Genomic DNA, 20,153 nt, shown 5'->3' with positions numbered 1-20,153 from the left:
GTTTGAGTAATTATGATTGTTGTTCTCCAATCATGGTTAATTCTCTCAAGAATAAATTGGTAGGTAATTGAGTGAGGCTAGTGCTTTAAAAAAATGAAGAGAAATTTAAGATAGAAAGTGAGGATGTGTATGTATACACACAGCTACACACATATAACTTATACTTAAATTAAAAATATATACCTGGGAAACATAGACCTAGAATGCAGTACAAAACTGTATGAACCAAATGTCACATATTGCAGGGAAAATAATAAAGCATTTGAGAAAAGTATTTATTCTTTTGATTGAGTTCAGAGAGAAGAAGGGAGAGGGAGAGATAGAAACATCAATGATGAGAGAGAATCATTGATTGGCTGCTTCCTGCATGCCCCCTACTGGGGACCATGGCTGAAACCTGGGCATGTGCCCTGACCTGTAATCGAACCCTGATCTTCTAGTTCATGGGTTGATGCTCAACCACTGAACAACACTGGACAGGCTGAGGGAGTTATTCAGATGAGGACTTAGAAGTTGGCTTTTCTGGCTTCATTCATAAATATCCCAAAAGTTGAATATGTAAAATAGATTGTATAAAGTATGTTTCACCATATATACCAGAAGTTTTCCATCTTTTGGTTTTGTAATCAGCTGCATTTCAGAAATGTCAGTCTCACCTTAGACTCAATTGACTCACTAAAAAAAGTTACACATATAAATCATTAATTAATGCTTGTTTTGTGCTGAGTATTACATGCATTAGCTCAGTTATCACTTGTGACAAATCTATGTGATAGTTATGATTATCATAGCCATTTAAAAATACTTTAATAGAGATTAAGATAATTAAATAGTTAACATACATTCATAGATTAGTACGGCTTTTATTAGAACAAAAAATAATCCAACTCTAAAGTACAAAGATAGCAAAGAACCAATAGAGGTAACACCAAAGACACCATTTTCCTCATAGTGAGATGGTCCCAGGAATAGGCCCATAGAAATGCTCTGATTCAGATCCAACTTAAGACTCTAGCTCTTAGAAAGGTTCTGGTTAGAAAATAAACAAAATGGCAGGTCTGGAAGCAGCAAATTACATTTGTTTAGTACTTAGATATGCATAAGGAATGATGAGAAGATAAAGCTACAACTATAGGTTGCATTAGAATCAAGCAGGGTCTTATGCAAGAAAGATGAACTGCTTTGTACAGTCAAAATCAAGTGCAGGGCATCTGTGCTCTTATCTTTGTTGGTTCTTTACCATTTGTATTGGTTCTTATAATCAAGCACTAAATGGTTTGTCTGATGGTTGAATATGATATAGATGAAATAGAGTTTTTCTCTGTAGACAAAAAAACTTATCTCAGAATTCTCAGTTGGTGTTATAACTGACTCAATGGCCATATGTGGATTAAATAGAGTAAGACAGTAAAAATCAGAAAGTTTAGAGCTGAAACCCAATTCCAAATTCTGTCATTGCTGCTTATTATCTGTGTAACCTTGGAGTAATTACTTTACCTTTCTGAACTTCAGTTTTTCTCATCGAAAAACTACTCCCCCAAAAAATTGCTAGCATGCTTACTCTGTAAGAAGATGTTAAAGAAAACATATTTTAAATGCTTCATACAGTACCTCTTAAGTGGACCTCAATAAGCATTCAAATCTCCTACAGAATTGTACCTCCTCATGCACAAATGTTATCAGGAGTGGGTCTAGAATTTGACGTGGAAGGGGGAGAGAACTGAACTTCAAGTGGCTCTTCCACTGTGGGGATATCCTGTTAAAGGAAAATGGAGAAAGGGCAACGGGATTCAGAAGCCGCTTAAGGCTTCAAATAAGCATTGATTTGATTTTTGGATCAGCTAAGTCCCACAAAAGAAAACATATAAACTAATATGACCTTATATTACTTTATTAAAAGGAAGAACAATATAACATTTTTCCCATAAGAAAATGCCCCAAATAAAAGTAAAAGTGATTGCTTTCCTTTCTGCAAGGACAAATGCAGCGTTAGTGCAGCCTCCTGAACTAACCCTTACCCATATTCACCAGACAAAGCCCACTGATAGTATTTGCAAAGGGCTATGAGAGAAAAGCCTCCTACATATTGCTCAGCCTCATTACAGTCATACCTTCCTGCAACCATTTCCCCAAGATTAAGGCTGGGAAGGCTTTGTTTGGGAAAGATGTAAATGAGGAAGGCTGGGAGCTCATCTGTGGAAATGTAGAGGCAATATATGAAATTGGCTTGCTGCATGTCATTTCATATGCATTTAATGTTTTTATATTCTCCTAGGAAGAACTGCCAATGAAATCTGTCCTTGCCGCCATAAGAAAATAACATAAAAAATTCTTCAATCTCTTGGATTAGGTAAATTTGCCTCCCTTGCCCTAGCTGGTTTTGTTCAGTGGATAGAGCCTGTGGACTAAAGGGTCCCTGGTTTGATTCCGGCAAAGGGCACATACCTGGGTTGCCGGCTCCATCTCCAGTGTGGGGCGTGCAGGAGGCAGCCAATCAATGATTCTCTCTCATCATTCATATTTCTATCTCTCTCTCTCTCTCCCTTCCTCTCTGAAATCAATAAAAATATATTTTTTAAAAAAGGTCAAAGTTAACCCCAATGTTTAAAAAAAATTTTGCTTCCCTTTTTGCAAAACTGTTATATATTAACTAGAGGCCTGGTGCACAAAAATTTGTGCACTCGGGAGGGTCCCTCAGCCCAGCCTGTGCCCTCTCCCAGTCTAGGACCCCTTAGGGGTTGACCACCTGCTGGCTTAGGCACACTCCCTGGGGGGTTGGGCCTAAGCTGGCAGTCAGACATCCCTCTGGCAGCCCAGGAGACCTCGGGGGATGTCCACTTGCCAGCAGGGAGCAGGCCTAAGCTGCAGTCGGACTTCCTTAGCGCTGCTGAGAAGGCGGGATAGGCTCCCACCACCACAGCTGTGCTGGCAGCCATCAGCCTTGCTTGTGGCTGAGCAGAGCTCCCCCTGTGGGAGCGCACTGACCACCAGGGGGACATCTCCTGCATTGAGCGTCTGACCCCTGGTGGTCAGTGTGTGTCATAGTGACCAGTGATTCCCAGTCGTTCTGCTGTTAGGGTCAATTTGTATATTACCCTTTTATTATATAAGATAGAGGCCTGGTGCATGGGTGGGGGCTGGCTGGTTTGCCCTGAAGGGTGTCCTGGATCAGGGTGGGGGTCCACCCTGGGGTGCCTGGCCAGCCAGGGTGAGATGCTGAGGGCCATTTTCAGGCTGGCCACACCCCTTTCATAGAGGGGGGTCCTGCTGGGGTACCTGACCAGCCTGGGTGAGTGGCTGATGGCTGTTTGCAGGCTGGCCACAGCCCCGTCTGGGTGGGGGTCCCCGCTGGGGTGCCTGGCTAGCCTGGGTGAGGGGCTGATGGCTGTTTGCAGGCTGGCCACGGCCCCCAGCCACCCAAGCTCCCAGTGGAGGCTGGCTGGAAGCAGGTATCTGGGATTTATTTACCTTCTATAATTGAAACTGTGTTGCCTTGAGTGGAGCACACAGCCACTGGTGGGAAGCTTGGCTTCCTCCATCGCCGGGGCAACCAAGCCTCTTGCTTGCTCCAGCTCTGTGGCTGCCGGCGCCATCTTTGTTGGGTTAATTTGCATATAGTTGCTCTGATTGGCTGGTGGGTGTGGCTTGGGGCATAGGAAAGGTATGGTCAATTAGCATCTTTGTCTTTTATTAGTGTAGATTCTTATGTAGAATTACATAATATATAATATACATATTATATATGGAATATAGCTTTCTAAACATTATATAATAATTTGAGAACCCTCTCTTATATGAGTATTAGTGAAACAAGGCTTCAGAGTTCTTCCTTTTTGCAGTAACCCTAAGTTCCCACAATGTAGTAAAGAATATCAATCAGTACAAAGCACTCCATTTGAAACTACCAAGACTTAAATCTATAATTATTGCAATACATTTATTCTAAGTCATAACTTTTTGTTTTCCAAATATATTACATAGAAAAAGGCATTAATAAGCAAATGCTGCCTTTTAGATGGTTAAGAAGTCAGAAAAAATTATTATTTTCAGTGTAACAACCATTCACAAAACTCATATAGTGGTCATTTTCCCCAATGAGGGACTCTAACACTGATAGATATGAGTAAGCTCCTGGAGTATTCCTCAACCCCTACACAATGTATGCTAAATTTTCTATACATAGTAATGTGTGTTTTTCCAGAAGAAGATCCATAGCTTCTATCAGACTCATGGTTATATGATTCCCACTAAATATAAACATAAGCAGATATCGCATTTGAATATATTTGCTCTGAGGTGAATTTCAAACCTAAACATGCATTTCTATCAGAAAAGAGAATTGGAGGCACTATGGAATACAGTATAGGGATGCAACACCTTTGTTTTCCACTTCTGATTTCAGTAAAGGTGGTGACAAAAATAATTGTACTCAAATATAAAGATATTTTCTGGGGTGTATATGAAGAAACAGCCAGGAAATATAAATTTAGGCAAAAGTTCCTCCAGAGTTGTTATATACAGATATTTTATGCTAATTAAGAAAGTCAACAATGTAAGAATATTACTTTTTATAACTCAAAAATCAATACAACTATCTCATTAAGTCATGTTATCTCAAACTCACCCTTACTTATGTCTATATTAAGTTTTATACCAGGTCTTATCTATATGTAAATAGAACAATTCAACATAGTAAAGAAATTTTCCTCAAAATTTCAAGCTATTTCCTCTTATCTCTTACAGTCTGATAGCACTGGGGTGAAAAATCTTGTTCCTTTTATTTGACCCGTTGGCACTTCCTCATTAGAGGAAGAATGGATCCTTCAATAGCTCCACATTCCCAGTGGGTGCAGTCCTGGAGTCCTATTAGTGTCAGTCTTAATGACCACCCAGCTGTTGTCTCTGGCTTGCCCAGGTCATCTATACCTGGGCCCATTGGGAGTTTTCACATCCAGTCTACAGCATGTTAAGCACCATCTATCTCGATAAACCCAGGCCAGTCTATGGTCAAGCTCTTCAAGTCCCTGCCTCCAATTGACTAAGTCAACTAAGTTATATATCCCAATGTTTGGATTTGAGGAGAGAAATACAAATCCTTCACACATTCTCCAATCCAGTATAGCCAGTAATCAAGCTCATATTTTGCCTCATGAGACTCACTATTATGTAACACACTCTTATCAACTAGCACTATGAAACAGGAGAAGGATCAGTGGAACCCAAGCCAGACTTCCAACAGAAAGCATAAACGTTTTGATATCTGTATAATATTATTTCTGGGAATCTAAAGAAAAAAAGCAAAACAGACCTTCTACCCATGATCTTGACAGTGTAGGTATTAGCATCTGAATGCAAAGCACATGGGAATAACTGCAAATATCTTTGCTGAGTTTCTCTTAAAAAATAGATTTGGAGCAAACACTGACCAAAATCCAACAGCAACAGCATCATTAATGTGAGGTCAGGGCATCTGAGCACACTTAGTACCTTGGTGAGACAATAGGTCTACCAACTTTATGCAATTAATGGGTGTTGAAAACAGTCAACAAAATGACCTACAGCCCACAGCCCTCATGCTAAACTGGACAAGCAGAGATTTCTCTCAAGTGACCATAGAATCTAGATTACTTATAACCCTCAGGGCAAGAATTTGAGCCAAAGGTAACTCAACTTTTATACATTCTATATTCAGTACCAGAGAAAAATATTTAACTCAGACCTCCCCTGCTTAAGGAGAGTAAAAAAAGAAAGAACCCTGGTTGCTTTATTTTAATTTAATTTTTAATTAACTAATGAGAGATAAAAACCTATAAACTAAGAGAAAGTCCTGCCCCCTAAGTGGAGTTTACTATGAAAACCATCCACTTTGAAGAAATTAATGATTCATTCCATAGAAGTTTATTAACTAACTGATGCATGTTCACGTTTTGGAGCTCAATCATCAGCATCTACTATGTGATGGTCATCATGAAACACAACGGGGTATGGCTAATGAGGGCCCCACAACCTGATGTTTTGAAACAGTTCAGTTGATTTTGATAGGTGAAACATTTCTATTAATGCAGGTCATGGTATAAACCTCAAAGCTCTTTAGAACAATTATTTTTGTCCAGATCATATTCACTTTTGTTTGCCACTTGGAAAAAGTAACACCCTTAAATTTTATAAAGAAAGATATTATGTAAATATTGTAAAATTAAAATTGACTAGGTATTATAGGTAATTAATGTTGAATAAAATTTTCTCCATATTGGCTTCTCAAGTTGGCTCCTTCTTTGGGAGCTTGGAAACAGGTCTTGGTAAGAATTCACATGGAAAATGAGTAAGCAATGAGTAGATACCAAATGGCTGTGACTCTGGGTGGGGCATTGGATGTGGCCTTGTATACCGTCCAAAATCATAATCTATTGAATCAAATTCATCAAGAAAATGATATATTTATTGGGAGTTCAGGGAGTTGAAGAATAGAAAAAAAAATTGTCTGAACTGGGATTATGGGATGAAGATGCTCCTAAATACTGTCTCGGACCAATGGATAGAAAGGAAGACAATGTCTGAGTCACTGCCTCTCAGCAGCCCTGAGTTGCAACTTTTAAAAGATGAATCAGAATGTTCAAGAGCAATTTCATGAGAGTCTTCTCAATGTTCTACAGACCTTTCAATTCCTCTCTTCTGTGGATTCTGGTTTCCCTGATTTCACCTTGACTTTATCATGGCTACTCTTATATCTCTAGGTTTTTATCTGAATAAGAATAGGAATTCTTATTCAAGTTGTGGCTGTTAAGCAACCCCTGTTATGCCTCTTGCTCGCTTCTCACATTATTACCCTCAGGAGGAGTTCAACTCCTTGTGGCTACTATGAAGAACAACTTCCTACCTGGTTATATTATCCATAACCCCACTTCTTGGACTAGTGTAGAATTGCTTCTTGGGTGACAGGTCTATTAGTCATGACACATAATTTATTTCCACACCTGTTATTGGAGGTTTTTCTGGTAGCCTGCCATTATTTAGAACCTAATACAAAATGGGTTTTATACAAAAGTCCAAAGTCAATCAAATTGTAGAGACGTATAAAATCAACACAGAAATGAATTCTAAGGCTATCTCAAGGCTCAATAAGATAGAATCCAGTGCCACACCATGTTCAGAAAGAAATAGAATACTTACTGATGAATATTAATTAACCATGGAATTTCCCTTGGTCAGAATCAACAGAATCTCCCTTTGTCTACAAAGGGAGCTGAACCCATACTGCATGTCTGGCATGTTTTCTGCCCATCTTCATTTGTCTAAGAGAACTACCTCTCCTTCATTCATTTGGCTGCAACTTCAATCCTTTTTACCACCAAACAGAGGTATTCACCTTCTCCTGGCAATCTCATTTATGGGAACGTGTTCTAGGCCTTCCAATCATATCACCTGTCCTCCACGCTTTAGTAATTCTTACAAAAGGTGGGAAAATGACCCAAAGCATATTCCTTTCTGGGAACAGATGTAACGCTATCCAGGAGGAAGAATCATTCTCTTCTTTCTAAGTTGCTATAAGATATTTTTCTGGAGCTGCCAGTAACCATCTTTACTACTTGCATGGGGAAAAAAGAGCATCCATTTTAAAGAAATAATACAATCTACCTTAGTTACTAAGTGTAAGTTTATAAACTGAACACCATAATAATAGGGAGTATAATACTAGGGAGTAGTCTAAATATGTCTAGACAATGAAAATTCCAGAAACTTTTCCAGAAGAAAGGCAGGGCTTTGAAAAATTATGTACAGGTGATATACTCATAAATGGAATATCTGCATATAGTTGCCTGAATATGCCATGCTATAGTATACACCCTGCCTTCTACCTGAAATTCTCTGTTCTTTATAAATGATATTCCCCTTTGCAAAGCCCTGCTGGGCATTCTACCCTCTCTAATTTACCTTTAATTCCTGTATTTGCCCTTTAAATGAGAATGTGCATATGACTGTAACACATTTATTATTATAATTTATCATAAATGTGCTGCAATGCAATGGTTTATCGCCATTATGGGTTCTCTGAAGGTACGCCTGGATATTCACCTCTGTACTCCCATGCTTAGTTTAGTTCTGGCTGTAGGGATGTTCAAACATCAGACTATTCCGTCTAAATGATCTTTAAGGATTTTTTCCTACTCTAATATTATACACAAGGGTTTAGAATGTTGTTTTAATAAAGTATCAATGATTCTCCAGTCTTAACAAACCTAAAAATCCTTAACAACAATAAAAAAAGTTATTTTGCTGGCTGCATTTAAACTGCATTTGCTCCAACCTTTTAGCTCCCAGCCTTGGATTTTTTATCCTTGGGGCCCTCTTTTCATTCAGTGCTCAGCGTGTTCAGTCTTTAGACTGCTGTTTATTCTGCCAATCATTTCACAGCAATGATTTTGGCAGACAAAGCAATTCCTATGCACAGCCAGGTGCTCGCTTTGGCGCCCTCACCATGGGAAGGGGTTGACTCAGATGTTTCCCACACCTGCAAATTGTCTGACCAATCTTAGCCAGCTCCCATGAACTTAGTTATCATGCTCTACTTCAAAATTCAAAAAAAAGTTTAAGAGAACATCCATAAAAATTGAGATGTCACTGCATCATGTTATCCCCTGCCATGTCTCCCCCCAACATACTACCACAAACAAATTAGTATTTCTTCATCATAATTTTATTTTGATTTGTGGGATGTGGAAATAAAATACAACTCATTATGTCTGAAGAGCTAATTAAGTCCGATGGTGAAAGCATCCCTGTGCTTGCTCACTGGGTTGTGACTAAGGCTTTTAACTTGAAATCCACATGGGCCCAGTGATGACCTTGACCTCTGACATGTCTGTTTTTGAAGCATAGTACACTTGACATCAAAAGGTGGGATTTTATAACAAAACTAGAGGCCCGGTGCCCAAATTCATGCATGGATGGGGTCCCTCTGGGTGGCCTGCAGGGATCAGGCCGAAACCCACAGTCCAACACTGCCTGCAGCTCCTACCTGCTGCTCCCGCTCATCCTGGCCCCACTGTGCCTGCCACGGGCTCATACCCAATCAGTCCCTTAGGGAGAGGTTCACGATGATGCAGCAGCACTCACCAGCCATGAGCCCTGTGTCTGGCATCCTCCCAAAGGGAGTGGCCTGTGGGATCAGGATGAAACTGGCTCTCTGACACCCCCAAGAGGTCCCAGATTGCAAAAGGGCATAGGCCAGGCCAAGGGACCCCACCAGTGCACAATCAGGGCCGGGGAGGGATGCAGGAGGATGGCCAGCTGGGGAGGGGCTGCGGGAGGGCTCCAGGGTGTGTCCAGACTGTCTTGCTCAGTCCCTATCGGCTGGACCCCAGCAGCAAGCTAACCTACCAGTCGGAGCATCGGCCCCCTGGTGATCAGTGCATGTCATATTGACTGGTTGACTGGTTAACTGTCTGCCCCCTGGTGGTCAGTGCATGTCATAGCGACTGGTTGACCAGTTGACTATCTGCCGCTAGGTTGTCAGTGCACATCCTAGCCAGCAGTTGAGCAGCCTTAGCTATCATTAGCATATTACCATGATTGGTTGGTCAGTTGTTCTGCCATTCAGTTGTCCTGCTGTTCGCTCTATTTGCATATTACCTTTTTATTATATAGGATAAAATTGTGAATAGAACTAGACTTAACACTTTATCATAACTTTCCCTTTTCTGACTCCGTCAAAGATTTTATTTCCTCAAGAAGAATGTATTTGTATAATCTAAATAGCCATTCACTTGCTCATTACCTTTCCTATTGTTCCATTTGTTTTGTCTACTAATTGGTCATAATTTCGTGTTTATTCTCTACAATCACACTAGGGTACTACAGTTTTGCAAGTAACCAACAGAATAAAATTCATATTCTAAAGAACCGAATCATCACAGACTTATTAAGTCTATAATGGTTATTTTGTTACATTTCAGTAACCATAATTTATTATGCAAGCATTAAACATTAATTATAATACTTATTCCCTACTTGTGTATGGGATAAAGAGTAGTTACTGTACTTTGAGTCCTTAAATTGAAAGTATCATCTCAAAGTATTTTTATCACCAAAAACGATATCTTAAAGGGTCAAAATCTCTAAGTACTTGACAAGTATTTGAAAAACAGAAGCACCATGATATGTCACACCACTTAATCTGAGTCATATGTTGGGGGACGGGGGAGTCATAACTAAGAACAATGTATGAGTCCTTTATTATTTGTCATCCTTGCTTTAACCAAAGAACTTGAAAAGGAATATTATTATTCAATTAATCTGACTTTAAAAAATAACTTAGGGTATTGGCATAAGAACAGGCATATAGTTCAATGGAATTGAAATTCCAGGAATAAACCCAGACATTTATAGTTAAATGCTGTTTGACAAGAGTGCCAAGACAAATTAAGGAGAAAAGAATAGTCTTTTCAACAACGGTGCTAGGACAACTGAATATCTACATGCAAATGAATTAAGTTGAACATCTTCCCTACATATCAAAATTATTTCAAAATTGATCAAAAACCTAAATGTGAGTGATAAAACTTTAAAACTCTTAGAAGAAAATAGGTGTAAATGTTCGTGAACAAGAATTAGGCAATAGTTTCTTAGACTGCACCTAAAGTACAATCAACCAAGGGGGAAAAATAGTTGAATTGGACTTTATCAAATTTAAAATTGTTTTTGCTTCAAAGAATACTTTAAAGAAAGTGAAAAGACAATCCTCAAAACAGAAATACTTGCAAATCATATGTCTGATAGGAGTCCTGAATCCCATATATTTAAAGAGCTCCAAAATAAATTTAAAAATAAAACAAACAAAACAAAAAATCCTCAATTAAAAATAGATAAAAGATTTGTAAATATATTTGTAAATATATTTTCCCAAGAATACATAACCACATGGACAGTTTCTCAACATCATTAGTCATTAAGGAAATGCAAGTAAAATCAATGAGATAACACTTCCCATCTACTAAGATGGTTATATGATTTAAAAAAAAAGACAGCTAGTAACAAGCTTTAGCAAGGATGTGGAGAAAGTGAAAGGCTTGTGCTTTGCTAATGGGAATGTGAAATGGTGCAGCCACCTGGAAAATAGTTTGGCAGTTCTTCCAAAGTTAAACATAGAGTTACCATATGACCCAGCAATTACAATCCTAGGTACGGTATATACCCAAGAGAACTGAAGACATATTTCCATGCAAAAACATATAGAGGAATGTTCATAGCTGCATTACATATAACAGCTCCCAAATTAAAACAATCCTAGTGCCCATCAACAGATGAAGGGATCAGCAAAATGTAATATATCAATACAATGGAATATTATTCAGCCACAAAAAGGAATGAAACCCTGATAGATGCTTAAGGATAAAGCTTGAACACATTATGTTAAGTGAAAGAAGCTACACACACTAAAGGCCAAATACTGTTGATCCATTTATATGAATGTCCAAAATAGGCAAATCCATAGAGAAAGTAAATTAGTGGTTGCCAGGAGCTTGGGGAAGGAGCAAATGGGAATGAATATTAATGGATATGGGATTTCTTTTTGGGGAGACAAAATTGTTCTGGACAGAGATAGTTGTGTGATCGCATAATCTTTTTAAATATATTTAAAAATCAGAGACTTGTATAATTTAATGGGGTAAATTTTATAATACATGAATTATATTTCAGCAATAAAATGAATAATCTATTAATATTGAGGTATCTCAAAATAATTTGTTTAGTGAAAAAACATATCAAAAAGGATATATATTTTATTCTTCCATTGATATATTCTAGAAACAGCAAACTAATCTGTGTGACAGGAGGCAGGTAGATCAGTGGTTGCCTGACGAGAGATGTGACAGGAGGGAGAGATTACAAAGAGGCATAAGTTTACTTATGGGATGATGGATGTATTAATTATCTTGATGGTGGTAGTGGTTTCATGCATATGGTAGAACTTATCAAATTGTACTCTTTATATATACTCAGTTTACATATGCCAATTATTTCTTAATAAAAGGTTGGCCTGGCTCGTGTGGCTCAGTGGTTGAGCATCAACCTATAAACCAGGAGGTCACGGTTGAATTCCCAATCAGGGCACATGCCTGATTTGTGGGCTTGATCCCTGGTAGGGGGCTTGCAGGAGACAGCCCACCAATGATTCTCTCATTATTATGTTTCTCTCTCTCCCTCTCCCTTCCTCTCTGAAATCAATAAAAATATATAAAAAAACAAAGTGTTAAATAAAAAACTATATATTAAACCTACTAGTGCTGAGCAAATCATCAACTGGGAACAGACAGGCCCAAACCTAGAAAATTGTTAATATTTTAGTTTGTACAATTCTTATGATGAGATAAATTGGACTTAATGAGTAGCAATCACTTTGAGAAATGTATGTCTGTAATACATGAGCCTCAAAATCAGATCTGTTCAATCATAAAAACCCCATGTGCTGACAGGGGTCTCTACTCCACAAATTTTCACCATTTTTACCCAGGCGAGATATAGGGAGAAATAATATTGAAATGAAATTTTATCCCAGGGAGGACCTCATCAAAATCCCTGCTGCCCTCTCCGTGTCTGGGGAAAAGTAGAGAGAAGATGCAACCTGAGGAAGCTCTCCACTCTCCACCAGTGGGAGCTGCCACCTCTCTTTTGCCTATTAACAGGGCAGGGCTGTGGATTTTCCCACCTGGGTCACAGTGCAAGGCTTCCAGTCCACTCCCTATTGTGGAAATGGAGGCACCTCACACAGAGCATCAACTCCCAGGCTCCCTGGAGTTACAGCATTCTTTATCACTTTTCTCTGTGCTAAGATGAAGCCTCAACTCTCATATGTGTTAAGATATGTGACTATGGGAAAAGGAAGGAAAAATTAACTTCATGAAGACCACCTGGGACTCACTCATGGGTGGCCAGACACAAGAATCCATGCTGAAAGTAAACATAATTTACTTGAGCAAACTCAAGGAGGGAGTATTACTCAGCTCTCTCAATTTGAATACCAGAATTATAGAGATGGGTACAACTTCTTGGCAACCCAACAAAATAGCAAGGTAACTGCTCAAAGTTAGAAGAATGCTATGTTTACCCCTTACATTGCAATAGAGGAGATTATATGGAGATATTAGCAGGGTCCTGGCAGTGGACAATTAAAGAAAATTTTTGCACCAAAACCAGTGACCACAGAAAAAAAGATTGCAGGCATTACTTCTAAAGCCACCAAAAAATTATGCCCTTGATAAAGCTCCATGAAAAATTAGGCCTTTGTGTTTAACCCCAGTGCCTAGAGCAGCACCCAACTCCTAAGTGGCATTTAATAAATCACTGAAGAACTAATTCTGAGCCTCCAATGACAAAATGATCTGTTGTCACTGAAACCCAGATTACTTTAAAAACAATGGATCGTGTGTGTGTTTGTGTGTGTGTGTGTATGTGTGTGTGTGTTATAAGCAGACAAAAGAGTCGAGCATTAAATTAGACTCTTAATACTTGCAAAAAATGAAACTAGAACACCAACTTACACCATACACAAAAATAAATTCAAAATGGATAAAGGACTTAAATGTAAGAAAGGAAACCATAAAAGTCTTAGAATACTCCATAGGCAGCACAATAGCAGACATATGTCGTAGCAATGTCTTTACCAATACAGCTCCTAGAGCAATGGAAACTAAGGAGAAAATAAACAAATGGGACTACATCAAAATAAAAAGCTTCTGCACAGCAAAAGAAACCATCAACAAAACAACAAGAAAGCCCACTGCATGGAAGAACATATTTGCCAATGTTATCTCCAATAAGGGTTTAATCTCCAAAATTTAGTGAACTCATACAACTTAACAAAAGGAAGATAAACAATCCAATAAAAAAAAGGGCAATGTATCTAAATAGACACTTTTTGAAAGAGGACATACAGAAGGCCAAGAGACATATAAAAACATGCTCAAAGTCACTAATAATTCAAGAGATGCAAATCAAAACAACAATGAGGTACCATCTCATACCTGTCAGAATGACTATCATCAACAAATCAACAAAAGACAAGTGCTGGCCAGGATGTGGAGAAAAAGGAACCCTCCTTCACTGCTGGTGGGAATGCAGACTGGTGCAGCCACTGTGGAGAACAGTATGGAGTTTCCTCAAAAAATTAAAAATGGAACTCCCATTTGACCCAGCGATCCCACTTCTAGGAATGTATCCCAAGAAAACAGAAACACCAATCAGAAAGGATATATGCATCCCTATGTTCATAGCAGCACGATTTATAGTAGCTAAGATTTGGAAACAGCCTAAGTGCCCATCACCTGATGAGTGGATTAGAAAACTGTGGTACATCTACACAATGGAATTCTACGCTGCTGTAAAAAAGAAGAAATGCCGAAACCGGTTTGGCTCAGTGGATAGAGCATCAGCCTGCGGACTGAAAGGTCCCAGGTTCGATTCCGGTCAAGGGCATGTACCTGAGTTGCGGGCACATCCCCAGTAGGAGATGTGCAGGAGGCAGCTGATCGATGTTTCTCTTTCGACGTTTCTAACTCTCTATCTCTCTTCCTTCCCCTCTGTAAAAAATCAATAAAATATATTTTTTAAAAAAAGAAGAAATTCTTACCATTTGCAACAGCATGAATGGAACTATAGAGCATTATGTTAAATGAAATAAACCAGTCAGAGAATGACAAATAACACATGATCTCACTCATTTGTGGAATAAAATGAACAACATAACATGATGAACAAAAATAGAACCAGAGACATAGAAACATCAAACAGACTGTACAATCTATGAGGGAAGGCAGGGGGTGAAGGGGTAAGAGATCAGCCAAAGGACTTACATGCATGCATATGAGCAAAACCAATGGACAAAGATAGTAGGGGGGGTGAGGGCTTGTGTTTGGGGAAGGGGGTGGCAGAGGAGAGGTTAACTGAGGGGGGAAAGGAGACTCATATAATAGTTTAAATAAAGAATTTTAAAAAATTAGACTCTTAAGTAGGTTCATGGCCTAAATATGGTGAAGAATTACTTGTTTAGACCTAGTAATTACCATTTTAAAGTTTCCTACTTGAGATTGAAGAAGAAGAAAAATTTTGGGGGTGGGGCACAGCTAATCCCAGTTTGAAAAAGTGATCTAAGATTTTAGGTTTTATACTACTTGATACATATTTCTCCAGATTCAAAATTATTTCTCTGCACCCTCGTGTGGCAGGGTCTATCTCATCTTTCAGGAGAGAGGAATTCCTAATCATGCCATATTAGTGCTTCTCCCGACCAAAGCACACTGTATTGCATCCTCATGCATTTTCCTCATAGCACTAGCACATTCCACTAATATTTTTTCATTTGCTTTTTTTTAAAAATGTATTGGGATGTCATTGGTGAATAGAGGTTAATGTAATATAAATTACATAGGTTTCAAATGTATAATTTAATAATACATCATCTGTACATTGTATTGTGGGTTCACCACCCAAAGTCATGTCTCCTCCCATCACTACTTCTCCTCTTTACCCTCTTCTACCTCCCCCATCCTGCTTTCTCTTTGTTTTCATTTGCTTTTAATCTGATGCCTCCAACTGGAATCTAAGCTCCATGAAGGGAGAAACCTAATGGATCTTGTTCTCTGCTAAATGTCCACCCCTCCAGGCAAACACTGGCACATGGTAAACATTTGTGAATAAATAAGTGAATGAACTAGTTTAAGGATATTAACTCAGAAAGGAAAACCAGTTGTCTTATTTGAATACTATAAAACTCTGGCTGGTCATTCCTGCAAAAATAAGTAATGTCAGACATTATAAAGACCCTTTCCCTGCACAATACCTTCCCTATGACCACTTCATTCCATTCTAACAGTTCGATATTTTTGAACAACTACTATGATCCAAATTGTTATTAGGCCCTGAAGATAGAAAGATGAAATAAGGCTTTCAGTTATTTTTTTTCTGTTTGGAGGTCAAGGAACGTGAAAAGAGATGAAACCCGAATCAAAAGACATCATCTCTAGGTAGTGCTTCCAACAGGTTCAGTGCAGATGAGAATGATGTAAATGATTAAACTCAAGTTTGGAGATAGTCTGTGAATTTTAATTATCTCCACTACCCTCATCCCACCATTGCCATGGATAATTGAAAGCTGGCCATATTGCTAGGTAACGCTTCATTCCCTACATAACTTGGCACTTAGAAAACGTTTCACAAGAGAAGCAATTACAGCAATCATCTCGTCGGGGCGGGAGGAGGGTGGATATAAACTGATTCTTGATGGTATTTTTGCTCTTTCACTGTATTTATAGTATAGATTCTTTATCCTACTTTTGAAAACCTTCAAATATATATTCTCAGTGGCTATACCTAACTACCTGTGTGGGGAGAGAGAGGTTTGCAAGAAATATATAGCATTCCAGGTGCAGTTACATTCTTTAGTCCTTAAAAGGGCCCCCTGAGCAATGGCCACTATGGCTCCTCATTTGCCCCAACCAGTGCCTTCTGAGAAAGTTATGCTCAAGCTGATTCAACAAAGATTTGAAGACATAAACAGACAACATGTAGCTTCAGGAGAATGTTCTGAAGTAATTCTGTTTGCCCTGAAGATTTATTGATGCTTTGGTGGAGACAACTTACAGATTTTTCCAATTGTTAAGCACCTCCTTTGTTCATTCCATCCCTTTTTCCCAACTACCTCACTTCCTAAGTCAATGCTTTGTCACTTGGACACAGTCAGTTTAGACTTTCTAAATGACGGCACTTGAGATAAGCATTCTAAACCTTAAATGCCTGGGTGGCACTCTACTGTGTTCACCCCTTCGTTCTAAAGGCCATTCCCAGAACGTCTTCTAGGACAGTTGCTGCACAACCTGACCCCTGTGGACCAGGCATGAAGAGATATTTTTCCAGCAAGAGGGATGAACAGGTATTTAGTCCTGAGCTGAGCAGGATCCATTTGGTGTCATCAATATAAGTTGTGTGTCCTAATAGATCAGTTGGTGTGAGTGATCTTTTAATAGCTCAGAAATAGTACATCAGATGTTGATGTGAATCATTTCATCAGTGTAGATGGATAGACAGATACACAGAATCACAAGATTGATATTTGTAAATATATTATTGAACATTGATTCATATGTTCTATTCTCTTTGATGTTCTTGCTAATCCTCATCCAAGGATGTTTTCTTCATTGATTTTTACAGTGTGAAAGGGAGGGGGACAGACAGAGAGAAACATCAATGTGAGAGAGACACATCGATTGGTTTCCTCCTGCACATACCCCCACAGGGACTGGGGATGGAGCCTGCAATCGAGGTGCATGCCCTTGACCAGAATCAAACCTGAAACCCTTCAGTCCAAGGGTCAACATTCTAACCACTGAAAGAAACCAGCCAAGGCTATATTCTCTATACTTTAAAAAATATGATACTGAGATTAATTTCAGTTAAAATTAAAAGTATAACAAAAATTTTGGCTTTTAGTTAAAATTAAATGGTTACTAAACTTAAGTATTTATTAAAGTAAAAGGTATTACTAAAATATCTCAATAGGAAATTTAATTAAAAACCATGAGAAGTATTGAGGGTGGAATAGTTTTTAACTATACTTTACAAGTTTAATCAAGTTTAAAGTGAGTCAACTGACTCTGCTATAGAGATGAAGAAGGACTTGATTCTCCTAATTTTCTTAATTATATTGAAATTTTATACAGTCAGTGCTCTTAACATCTAGATTATCTTCTTAATCATTGCTTTAAATTTATTTAAAATTGACTAAATGCTCACTTCCAGTCCTAAATGCTCACATATATTAAGTCCCAAGTTCTTTATTATGAATTCATTCTCCGTAGGCTAGATTTCATTATCCTCCAAGAAAAATGGATGAGGGCTACAATTGTTGAATTCTTGCCTTTTGAGAATGCCTGCCTCTTGGCTTTATTTATATAATGAGCACAATTTGGCTGTGTGTAAATTATTTGTGATACTTTCAATCAAAAGATTATGTACATTGCTGCACGGTGTTCTGGTATTATATACTGTTGTGGAAGAAAAATCTTCTTTTCTTCTTCATTGGTAAGATACTTTTTCTGCCTAGACATTGAATTTCTTCTTCATCTTTGAAGATCAGCCTCCCTCAAACATATCTCGATTTAGATTTTTCTATTTTACTTCCATACCATTCATTAATCGATTATTATCCTTTTTATCTGAAGAATGATTTCATTTCAGGAATATAGTTCTGGCATTATTAAACAAATAGTATGGTCACTTTTGTTTTTAAGCACTTATTGAACTGTATTTTTAAAAAGCTGAAATCATTTCACTATTTCTAAGTATTGAGATAATATATTAAAATGGCATCCCATTTTTAAAATTTTCTAGATTTCGCTATAAAATCACAGGTAATTTGATTAAGTCAATGACATCATCAACTAAAAGATGCATCATCATCTTAAGAACTACGAATAAAAACATGCTGTCACTTATAATTGTAAGGTGCTATTTATTGTTAGATGTGTTGGAATTTAAAAAAGGTTAAAATGTGAAAAATGTAGGTCTCAGAATTAATGGAATAAGAAACTATTCTCATTTTTCAGATAAAGAAATCCAATCAAGGTTAGCAAAAAGACTCAACTACTTCACTGACTGAGCTAGTTATTGATCAATCCAGAAGGCTTTACTCCCATATCTTCTAACAACTCTTATTCTCATTTTTCTTCCAACAAAACAGCTCCCTCCATTCTAAAGCAGGTGGAGTTAGAGGGTAGAGCTAGAAATCTAAGCTCACAGAAAAAAAAATGCTAAGTTGCTTTCAAATAAAAATGTCTACTTTTCATATTCATTCCTGATATTAGGTCATTTTAAATGAGCCAAATGTAACCCAAAGTCCATAGTTTCTTTGCTTTGGAGGTTTACAAGATTAAAATCTGTTACAGTTCTTCCTATCATGTGTGGATAAAACTAAAGTAACCATCTATTGATTCCTGCCTGTCCAACATTTTGTATGGCCTACTACACTGCAGTTGTACCTTCATAGACTGATTTAATCTTATCTGATGAAAATTCTATGACCATTGAATAGTGGGTTCCCATTGGCCATTTGTAGAATATTATTATTATATAACCTGAAAGTGATTAAGCTTAAAATGAATATGAATACACTGCCTTCACTGAGAATAGTTTTTAAATTTGCTTATAAGCATCAGAAAGAAAAAAATTCTTAACATGAATAACAAGATCATTAGCTGTTAAAAAATAAAATACATATTAAAAGGATACTAGCTAATTTTAAGTAAAACCTATCCCCAAAGGCCAACTTAGAAAGTTTTAGCACCAGAACTTTTTATTACAGATTGAAGATATGGTTTCATGTCCCAGCTCCACCAAAAATTACCTTGTGAGCTTTGACATGTCAGTTAACCTCTCTGAGGCTGAATTTCATGACTGCTCCTAGATGCAAATCTATAATAATAAAAGCATAATATGCTAATTAGCTCAGATGTTCTTCCGGACGTCCTTCATTCCGGACAAAACTGCAGTGGGCTGGTGCCCCTGGCCATGGCAGTGGTGGGCAGGGACCAGGGCCAAGGCCCTTGCATGAATTTCATGGATTGGGCCTCTAGTTAGATAAAAAAATGCATCCTCTAGCTGAGCAGGTATGAACATAGGTAAAACTGAAGTGACACTATTACTAAAAGAAAGGTGAGAAAAATTCATATTTGTGTATAAGTTGCATTGCCTATCATAGAGAGTTGCAAAAATTGCCCTTATGATTAAACAACAATGAAACATATAAATGCAAAAATTTTAAATATGCCTTATGGGTAAACAGTTGTTTTTTAATATCATAAATTTTCAGGCAGAAAGTAATATCTTGGTTTTGATGATGGGTGTGTGTATGGTGTGTGTGTTTATTGTTTCACAATCATAATACTCTAGTTGAAAGAGGAAGCTCAACCAACTTCAGTGAAGTACTTAAGTCAAGCAGAATTGTCACATCTTTTCATCGAAGCAATTTAGGATGTAATTCGTGACACAGGTGAGGGCATTTAAAATGCATGTTCATTTTTATTCTGCCTGATTAAAATAAACAGGCGCTTTGTTGAAGCAAGATGATTGTCTCTAAGATATTGTTCTTTCATCACATTTCCCAA

The sequence above is a fragment of the Myotis lucifugus genome, unplaced genomic scaffold (genome assembly GCF_000147115.1).
Source record: "Myotis lucifugus unplaced genomic scaffold, Myoluc2.0 scaffold_288, whole genome shotgun sequence".
Lineage (NCBI taxonomy): Eukaryota > Metazoa > Chordata > Mammalia > Chiroptera > Vespertilionidae > Myotis > Myotis lucifugus.
This window is presented reverse-complemented; position numbering follows the sequence as displayed.